The 9,275-nt window shown below is 37.4% G+C and overlaps 1 pseudogene; it reads right to left on the reverse strand.

The window, feature by feature from the left end:
• Nucleotides 1-8,173: 8,173 nt before the first annotated feature.
• LOC129025054 (large ribosomal subunit protein eL6-like) lies at nucleotides 8,174-9,030 on the reverse strand (annotated as a pseudogene).
• Between the last annotated feature and the right edge of the window lie 245 nt (nucleotides 9,031-9,275).

Below are 9,275 nucleotides of genomic sequence, written 5' to 3' on the forward strand. Positions count from 1 at the left end.
TAGGACCAGACCAACTCTTGAGTATTAGAGATGCTTTAAATTTGCTGTTTTCTTTTATATTTTCTAGTTATTGTAGTTTTTTTAAAAAATGGATCCATAATACATGTACATATTTATGGGGTACATGTGATATTATGATACATGCATGCAATGTGTAATGATCAAATCAGGATAATTGGGATATCCATCATCTCAAACATTTTTTATTTCTTTGTGTTGGGAACATTTTACATCTTATCTTCTAATCATTTTCAAATATACAACAAATTACTAACTATAGTCACCTGACTGTGCTATTGAACTTATTCCTTCTATCTGACTATATTCTTGGACCAGGCACACTGGCTCACTCCTGTAATCCCAGTGCTTTGGGGCTGACACAGGAGGATCACTTGAGGCCAGGAGTTTGAGACCAGTCTGGGCAACATAGCAAGACCCTATCCCTACAAAAAATTAAAAAATTAGCCAGGCATGATAGTCCTAGCTACGTATCTGTAGTCCTAGCTACTCAGAAGGCTGAGGTGGGAGTATCACTTGAGCTCAGGAGTCTGAGACTGCAGTGAGCTATGATCGTGCCACTTGCACTCCAGACTGGGCAACAGAGTAATGTCTTTTAAAAAAATAAAATAAATTTTTAAAAAATAAATTTAAAATAAAATAAAATAATTTAATTGTATTTTTGTACCGATTGACCAACCTTTCTTCATGCTCGCCTTCCCCCACTGTTCTCAGCCTTGTCACCACCATTCTATTCACCAGTTCCAATTAATTTTTTAAGTTCCCACATATAAGTGAGACCATGAAATATTTATCTTTCTGTGCCTGGTTTATTTCACTTAACATAATGTTTTCCAGTTCCATCCATGTTGCCGCAAATGACTGGATTTCATTCTTTTTGTGGCTGAATAGCATTCTATTGTGTATGCATACCAGATTTTCTTTATCCTTTCATCTGTTGATAGGCACTTAGGTTGATTCAGTATCTAGACTATTGTGAATAGGGCTACAATAAACATGGAAGTGCAGACATTTCTTCAACATGCTGACTTTCTTTCTTTTGGGTATCTACCTAGCAATGGGGTTGCTGGATCATATGGTAGTTCTATCTTTAGTTTTTTGAGGAATCTACATACTGTTTTCCAGAGTGGCTATACTAATTTACATTCCTACCAACAGTGTATGCACTTACTCAGTTTTCTTATCCTTCAGCGGATGTTTCTGAGCCTCATCTCTTGAATGAATAAGTTTCATCATGCCCACTTCTCCTACATGTAGAACTCATAGAAAAAGACAAAGTATCTCAAAGATGCTAACAGTGAGACTTAGGCCTTTCAAAAGATCTTCCACATTGGAGTAGAAAACACAGACACAATGTTTTCCCTGCCTTAGTTTTCATTTCCTCATAACAGGAAATAATTCCATCTGTAGCTGTACCTAGAATAGACGAAATTATGGCGCCCCGTTGCTTGTGGCCTAATTAAAGTAGACGAAGAAAAGAGAAGTAAGCATCAATGCAAGCTGAAACCTGAAATTCAACAGTCCAAAGGTCACACAATGGCACATACTAACAATAAGCAACAAAGTGCATGTATAATCTATGTCACAGTAGTGATTATAACTAAGTGGTGAGAGAGAATGAAAAAATCTGCTTAGGACAAGTCTCAGAATTGGCATTCTGTCTTCGGAAGCTCTTTAATAACTGACCTATCTCTTGGGTAGCAGAGCAGACCTTCCTCTTTCCTTTTGTCTTGGGCTCTGCCTCCCCTCCAGTCCTTTCATCCTCTTGACTGTCACCTCCCTAATAGCCACACTGGCTGGTTTCCTATGAACCAAAGCTTCCAAATGTCCTTCAGTGCTGGGGAATAAAGCATTTGACACATACACACATTGTTTATGTTTCCTGGGCTGCTAATAATAAAAGTTGCCATCTTGTTGTCCTCAAATATAAACTAAAACTATCTGCCAGTAGTATTTGTGTTTGTCTTTCAGACAATACAGTTTTTCTCCCTGCATTGTTCATCAACTCTTTGTGTGTTTTCTCTGCAAGAAAAATATTTTCTAGAACTGAAAGTTGTCAGCTTGTTCTGATTTCTATTACCACATATTAATTTGCAAGTTCTACAACTTCATATAAATGAAATTATGCAATATGTATTCTCTGTGTCTGGTATCTTTCCCTGAACATGTTTGTGAGACTTATTCATGTTATTGTTTGTATCAGTAATTCTTTTTTTATCGCTAAGTATTATTCTATTGTATGAATATACCACAGTTTGCTTATCTGATCTGTAGATAGATATTTCATTTATTTCCAATTTGGGGCTATTAAAGATGAAATTGTTGTAAACATTCTTATACATGGCTTTTTGTGGACATATGTTTTCATTTCTCTTAAGTAAATACCTAGAAGTAGAAATTTTGGGTTATAGAGTGGGTGTACGTTTAACTTTATAGGAAACTGACAAATAGATTTCCAAAGTGAGTATATTATTTTACACTCACACCAGCAATGGGACTTCTGGTTGTTCCACATCCTCACCAACATTTTTTTTTTCTGAAAGTCCTTAAAATTCTAGCTATTCTAGTGGAGTTTTATAGCATTTTAAAGTTTTCCGATTGTCCACATCAGTAAGAATGCTAGATTCAATTCTTATATTTTTTTGTTGGCCAGTAAGCAAAACTAGAAAAGGTACAATTTTTTCTTTAAAATTGCACTAAAAACCCTAATCATAAAAAAGATTGATAAACTGAACTTACCTAAAATTAAGAACTCCTGTTCATCAAAAGATACTTTTAAGATAGTAAAAAGGCAAGCCACAAATGGAGAAACATTTTTAGATCTACAAAAAAATGGCTCATATCCAGAATATATGAAGAACCCCTACAAATAAATATAAGAAAAGACAAATAGCCAAATTTAGAAGCAGGCAACAGACTTGAACAGGCACTTTACAAAGAGAATATCCATATGGTCCATTAGTTCATGAAAAAGTGTACAACTTAATTCTCAGGAAAAGTCAAACTTAAATCACAATAAGATATTACTGCACACTGAACAAAAGGTCCAAAATTAATAAGATTGATAATACCAAGTGATGGCAAGCATGTGAAGCAATTGGAACTTTCAAATACATTATTAGTAGGAATGTAAATTGGTAAAGCCATTTTAAAACACTGATGGTGACTACTTAAGCTAAATAAGCATCTACTTAAGATAAACATGACCTAGCAATCAAATCCTAGGAAATAACCAAGAAAAATGAATGCGTATGTGTTCCAAAGACATATACAAACTTGCCCATAGTAGCCTTATTCATAATAACTTAAACTGAAAACAACATAAATGCCTGTCAATAGGAGAAAGATATCAATTATAGTATATTCATATAATAGAATAATACACAACAATAAAAATGAAATACAAAAAACATCCAGTGACATGGATAGCTCTCACAGACTTGATGAGTGAAAGAAGCCAGACCCAAAATGACATATACTATATAATTTCCTTTGTATGAAATTCATGCACAAGCAAAGTTAATTAATATTGTTTAGCTGTCAGAATATTTCTTATCTCTAAAAAGAGGGTATTGGGCCGGGCACGGTGGATCACACCTGTAATTCCAGCACTTTGGGAGGCCGAGGTGGGTGGATCACCTGAGGTCAGGTATTCGAGACCAGGCTGGCCAACATGGTGAAACCCCATCTCTACTAAAAATACAAAAAAAAAAAAAAAATTAGCCGGGCATGGTGGTGGACACCTGTAGTCCCAGCTACCCAGGAGGCTGAGGCAGGAGAATCACTTGAACCTGAGAGGCAGAGGTTGCAGTGAGCCAAGATCACGCCACTGCACTCCAGCCTGGGCAACAAAGCGACATTCCATCTCAAAATAATAAATAAATAAAGGGGGTATTGACTGGAAAGGGACATGAAGCAGCCTTCCAGAGTACTGGAAATATTCTATATTTTGATATGAGTCATAAAAGTTCATCAAGTTATACATGTATAATTAGTGCACTTTATTGAATACTTAAATATTTTTTTAAACTAGCAAAGATTACAGTAGATATATTGAGAATTAAAAATCAGGCAGTAAGAAATTAGTCCCTTAAAATATGTAACCCTCAGAATGCTTAAGTGTTATAATTCTCCCCTCAAAATAGTAATTATTTACTTGCTTCCTAAATTGGGATGGAAAATATTCTGAATGGATGCTGTCTAGTTTGTAAACCATTGCCCAGAGACCTGGTTCTTAGGATATTTTCAAGATGGCTTATTATCTCTGATATGTCATGACCTCATTTGGAAGGATTAGAAGCTCTTCAATGCCATTAACATTTTAATATTGGATTAGAGCCTTCAAATTAACTCATATTTTTTTCTAGTCACTTGGTTTCACCAATATAAATTTGGAGAAAATTACATTATAAACCATGCTTATGAGCTATAACCATAATATTGAGATGCCAAGCCTGCAAGAAAATGGTAACCTACTCAAGCATCCTGGCCAGAAAATATGGTTTGCAGCACCATGGTATGATGGTCATCCATGTTTATGTGTGTGTGTGTGTGTGTGTGTGTGTGTGTGTGTCTGTAGTCTGGCTTAATTTCCTTTTATAACCAATGTTTCACAATTTAAAAAATATTTTTGTTCCTGTTGTCTTAGGTCTAAATAGGAGCAAAAACAATCTTTAAAACTTTACTCAATTTTTTTTAGACATCATTTCCCACACTTTCCCTTATATTACATTAATGCCAATGCAAAAGAAACACACTGATTGGAGGATGGAGTAGTAGGGGGAAGAGGCAAGAACAAAAATTTTATTGGAGTAGCAAGAAGCCCTTTTGAGGGACTAAAATGACAACAAAGAGATTATGATTTATAAATTATAATAATACTCATATTTAGCAAACTCAACCATAGTATCAACACGAAACTGAATAAGTTTCATTTTTCCATAGAGGAAAGACTAAGGGCAAAATAAACTACATGCATAATGAAATTTCAAAATGCCTTTATAAGAATATAAATTTTCCTTTTTTGTCACTATGATGGCCAATTCTGCTCATATTAGAGTGTTCACTCAAGTTTACCATGTAAATCCTTCCTTTGGAGTACATGTGATAGTAAGCAAAGCAGTTTCTGAACATACTTGATAAGTTCTTACTGTACTGGATAATGTAAGGTCTAGTGATGAAATATTTATTTGGTAGGAACAATTCTTCTTCCATTTCATAAATATGTTCTCCTTTGACTTCTGAGAGTGAATCTATAACACTTTTTTCCTGGGGATTCCTGACTGAGGAAGACAGTGTTGATACGACTGGCTGGGGTGCAAATTTAAAATGGCAAATTTTATTCCACAGGAATCACATCCATGTCCCAGGCTTTCCGGATGGGATAGCCAGCCATGCACAATAGGTCCCAATTTCGGTTACTCTGCTTTGGACATGCTGAGTGAAGCCTCACATATCTGGTGTAATGCATAAAAGTGAGGCCGCCACTCAGCAGGAGAGAAAAATTGACTTGGCCAATCACTGATTTCAAACAGCTTGGTTAAATATTTATTTGCAAAAATGTCCAAAAGTTGGGTAGGGAACAAAAAACCTTGTATCGCAGTACCTCAAAAAAAATCCCTGTATCACAGAACATCCCTCAAAGCCACAAAAAGAGTGTGACAACTAACTGAGGGAAGGTTCCTCCCTAGGCAGGCCTTCACCATTTATTGTGAAATGATTAAGTTTGATTTTAGAACATGTTTTGCTTTTAGCAGATTTTTAAATTGCTTTAATTCTTTGCCTTGATTGCTTTGGTGACAGATTCTCAAGTCATACTTGAAGGAATGTTTGTTGAGGACATTGTGGGACATTGGAGTATAGTGACATGTTACATATTGTCCAAAACCGAGTGGTTTTAAAAGTTTTTAATAATATTTTTTATACTACACATTGTTCAGCTTACAAATGGAGACATTTGTATTAATTATCTGGGATGCCCAAAGGGAACATTTTGTTAGATGATGCTATGATCTGGATATGGTTTGTCTGTCCCCACTAAATCTCATGTTGAAATTTAGCCCCCAGTTTGGTGGTATTGGGAGGTAGTGCCTAGTGGGAGGCGTTTGGGTAACGAGGTAGATCCCTCATGTATAGATTAATGCCCTCCCTTGGGACTGAGTGATTTCTCACTCCATTAGTTCCTGAGAGACCTGGTTGTTAAAAGAGCCTGGCACCTTTCCCCTCTCTCTCTCTCTCTTGCTTCCTCTCTCACCATGTGGTCTCTGCACATGCTGGCTCCTCTTTGCCTTTTGCCAAGAATGGAAGCTTCCTGAAGCCCTCAACAGAAGGAGATGCTCAATCATGAACTTTCCAACCAGCAGAATTGTGAGCTAGTAAACGTTTTTTCTTTCTAAATTGTCTAGCCTCAGGTATTCCTTGATAGTAATACAAAATGAACTAAGGGAGATGGGAATGTTACACTAAAGTACAAAGCAGAAATATACTTCCATCCACAGTTTCAAGGGTTCACAGACTATCACTTTTTTTTTTTTTTGTACTTAATTTCTGACTCCAAATACCCATTCCAACAGGCTAATGGATTACTAAGCCTCTGTACTTCCTGTGGTGCCCCACTTTCTCCTCAATGTTGTATCAGGCTTCTTATGTCTTGGGACAAAATGTTGACTTGGAGGCAGGGGTGAGGAGGGCTTAGAATGACCATCTGATTTTCAGTCATGGCCCACGAAGGCTTCTGCTGAGTCATCCCCTATCTCTAACAACGTCTCCACTGGGACAAGGACATAGTTTGCTACTTTCAACTGTAAAATGCACCATTGAGCCAATCAGCTTTGGGGCTTGCCAGCAGAACATCCAGCAAGTTATCCCAAGATCCTTAGGTTCACCTTCTTGTTCCATTTCTCAGGGGAAGTTAATTTCTAGTCTGGGAGAGAAGAAAATCTCTCTTCCCTCTCCTTTTTGAAAACTCTGAAAATGGCCGAAAACACACAATAACTACTTTTTACCTTCTTTGATAACCCACAAGGATATCCTCAGAATATCATGGAGACCCTACAAGCTTAGTCTTTTGGATAAAGTCAGAAAAGTGTGGATTACTTCTGTTTTTCAGCCCTTTCCATATATATCACCCCCCAAAAAGAACACACTGCTATCTGATTGAATAAGCAGAATAGAAGGGAACTTAAAAAGAAAACTTTTGTAAGTTAATAAGAAGAAATGTTATCTCTCCAAAATTATGTGGCTTTATTTTTCCTGGTGTAATTTTAAACATCGAGAGGGTAAAAATCATGTTGTCAAGTCTTTGATGCCCTTTATCCACATAGTTAGATCAGTACCTAGAATAGGATACAGTATCAATGAATAAGTGAAAGGAATAATAAATGAATGTTCTGTCTGTTATGGGAGCTCCAAGCTAAAGGAAATCATGGCAGAATACAATAGATGAAAGATGCTGCAAGGAAAAAAAGGATCCTGATATAGACCACAAATGTCTTTGGCAAGTGGAAAGGAGAGGGGGGAAATGACATGAGTAAAGGTGCAAAGGGGATAGGATATGTTGTATTCAGGAGTAAGGAGTTTAGGCTGTCTTGAGAAGAAGATGGGATGGAAACAATAGGATATGGTAAACTAGCTTAAGTAGCGTAGGGAAGCTCAAACTTTCCCTCTGAAGGTCTGAATAGACGACAATAGACAGATTAATAAAAGAAAAATCATGCTGTAAACCAAAAAATGAAATTCTAAGCCTCCCAACTGACTGAACAGGTCCCCTCTTGGCCAAGGAGACCCCAGAGAAACCTGAAAAGCTGAATTCCCGGCCATGACAGGAAGGGAGTTAACTCCCTTTTGCAGTTTAGGCACGATTGACCAGCATTAGGGTTAAAATACAGATCACAGGACTGAAAAACCAGATTCTTTGTGGCAATAAAATACTAAATTATAAAGAAGACCTAAGGTCATGCAAAGCAAAGGTCAAGTCACTCTCTACAAACCATAAAACCTTGTTAAACAGGCTTTTTATTCACCAGGTATAATGTGGCTTGATTTCCAAACTGACTCTGGTATAGCATCACATGACAGATAGCAGACCCTGAGGGAAATAAAAATATTTTACCCATATATATATATCAATTATTTAATTAAGTTCTCCTTAAGAAATTTAGAACACCAATTTGTGAGGATAAATTCCATTCATCAGGGCAAATACAGATCACACGTAGCCCTGGAGCTGAGGAATAGCTTTGATTTTTGGTAAACTTTGTGAGTCCACAGCTTTCTGATTGATCTTGCACTGCTCTGTTATCTCATATTTCTCTTTTTCTGTGTCAAAGATCTCACTTGCCTGGTGTCTGGGCTTCTGCAGCTGCTTCTTCTTGAAGTAAATGTCAGTAAGATGTTTAGGGATTTTTACATTGCTGATATGAATTTTGGTTGAGGTGGCAATGACAAATTTCTGGTGTGTTCTTCGTAGAGGAACTCGATTGAAGACCAGAGGTCCAGTCACAGGTAACAAACCACTACCCAGCTGCTTCAGGAAAACCACCCTCTTGCCTCTGTGGCATCCAGTGAGGATGATTAGAATACTCCAGGGGGTAATGCTGGCTCGCAGTTTTCTCCCGTGCTGACTGAAGCCGTGGCTCAACAGCTTTCGAGGCACATCTTCAGTAGGATAATATCTTAGTCATTTTGAGAAGTTTAAGCACCCGGGTACCACCATTCTTGTCACTACCAACTGATTTTGTAACAATTGCAAGAACCTTCTCCTTTTTCTTTTCAACCTTGGATTTAGCAGCTGAGTACTTCCGCTTGTACATGGCCTTTCTGCAACACATAGCAGATCGGGAATATCTGCCAATTCCTCTGTCAAGGACAGGATTGCGGCTGCAATGGCACTTCCCCTTCTTGGGCTTTTTAGCCTTGAGGTAACTACCCTTTCACCTTGCCACCAGCATCAGCCTTCTTGGCTTTGGGTTTCTTGTCTTTAGTATCTCGCTTCTCAACTTTTTCACCTGCCATCTTGCAAGATGAGAAATACCCAAAATATATTTTTTGACATATTTTGAAAGGACCCTGCAAATCTGTCTTTTGTGGGAGAAATTTGCATCTGTAGAGAATCTCCATCAATGCAGCCAGGTCTTTCCTGGATCTAGGAGAGATGAACTGAGAGTCTGACGCCTTTAAGGACTGGAAAGAAACATTTACCATCTATTCTCTCTAAGGGCTGCTACCTATGAGGCTTTATCTACATAACAAGGGCCTTG

Source organism: Pongo pygmaeus, chromosome X, assembly GCF_028885625.2.
Source record: "Pongo pygmaeus isolate AG05252 chromosome X, NHGRI_mPonPyg2-v2.0_pri, whole genome shotgun sequence".
Lineage (NCBI taxonomy): Eukaryota > Metazoa > Chordata > Mammalia > Primates > Hominidae > Pongo > Pongo pygmaeus.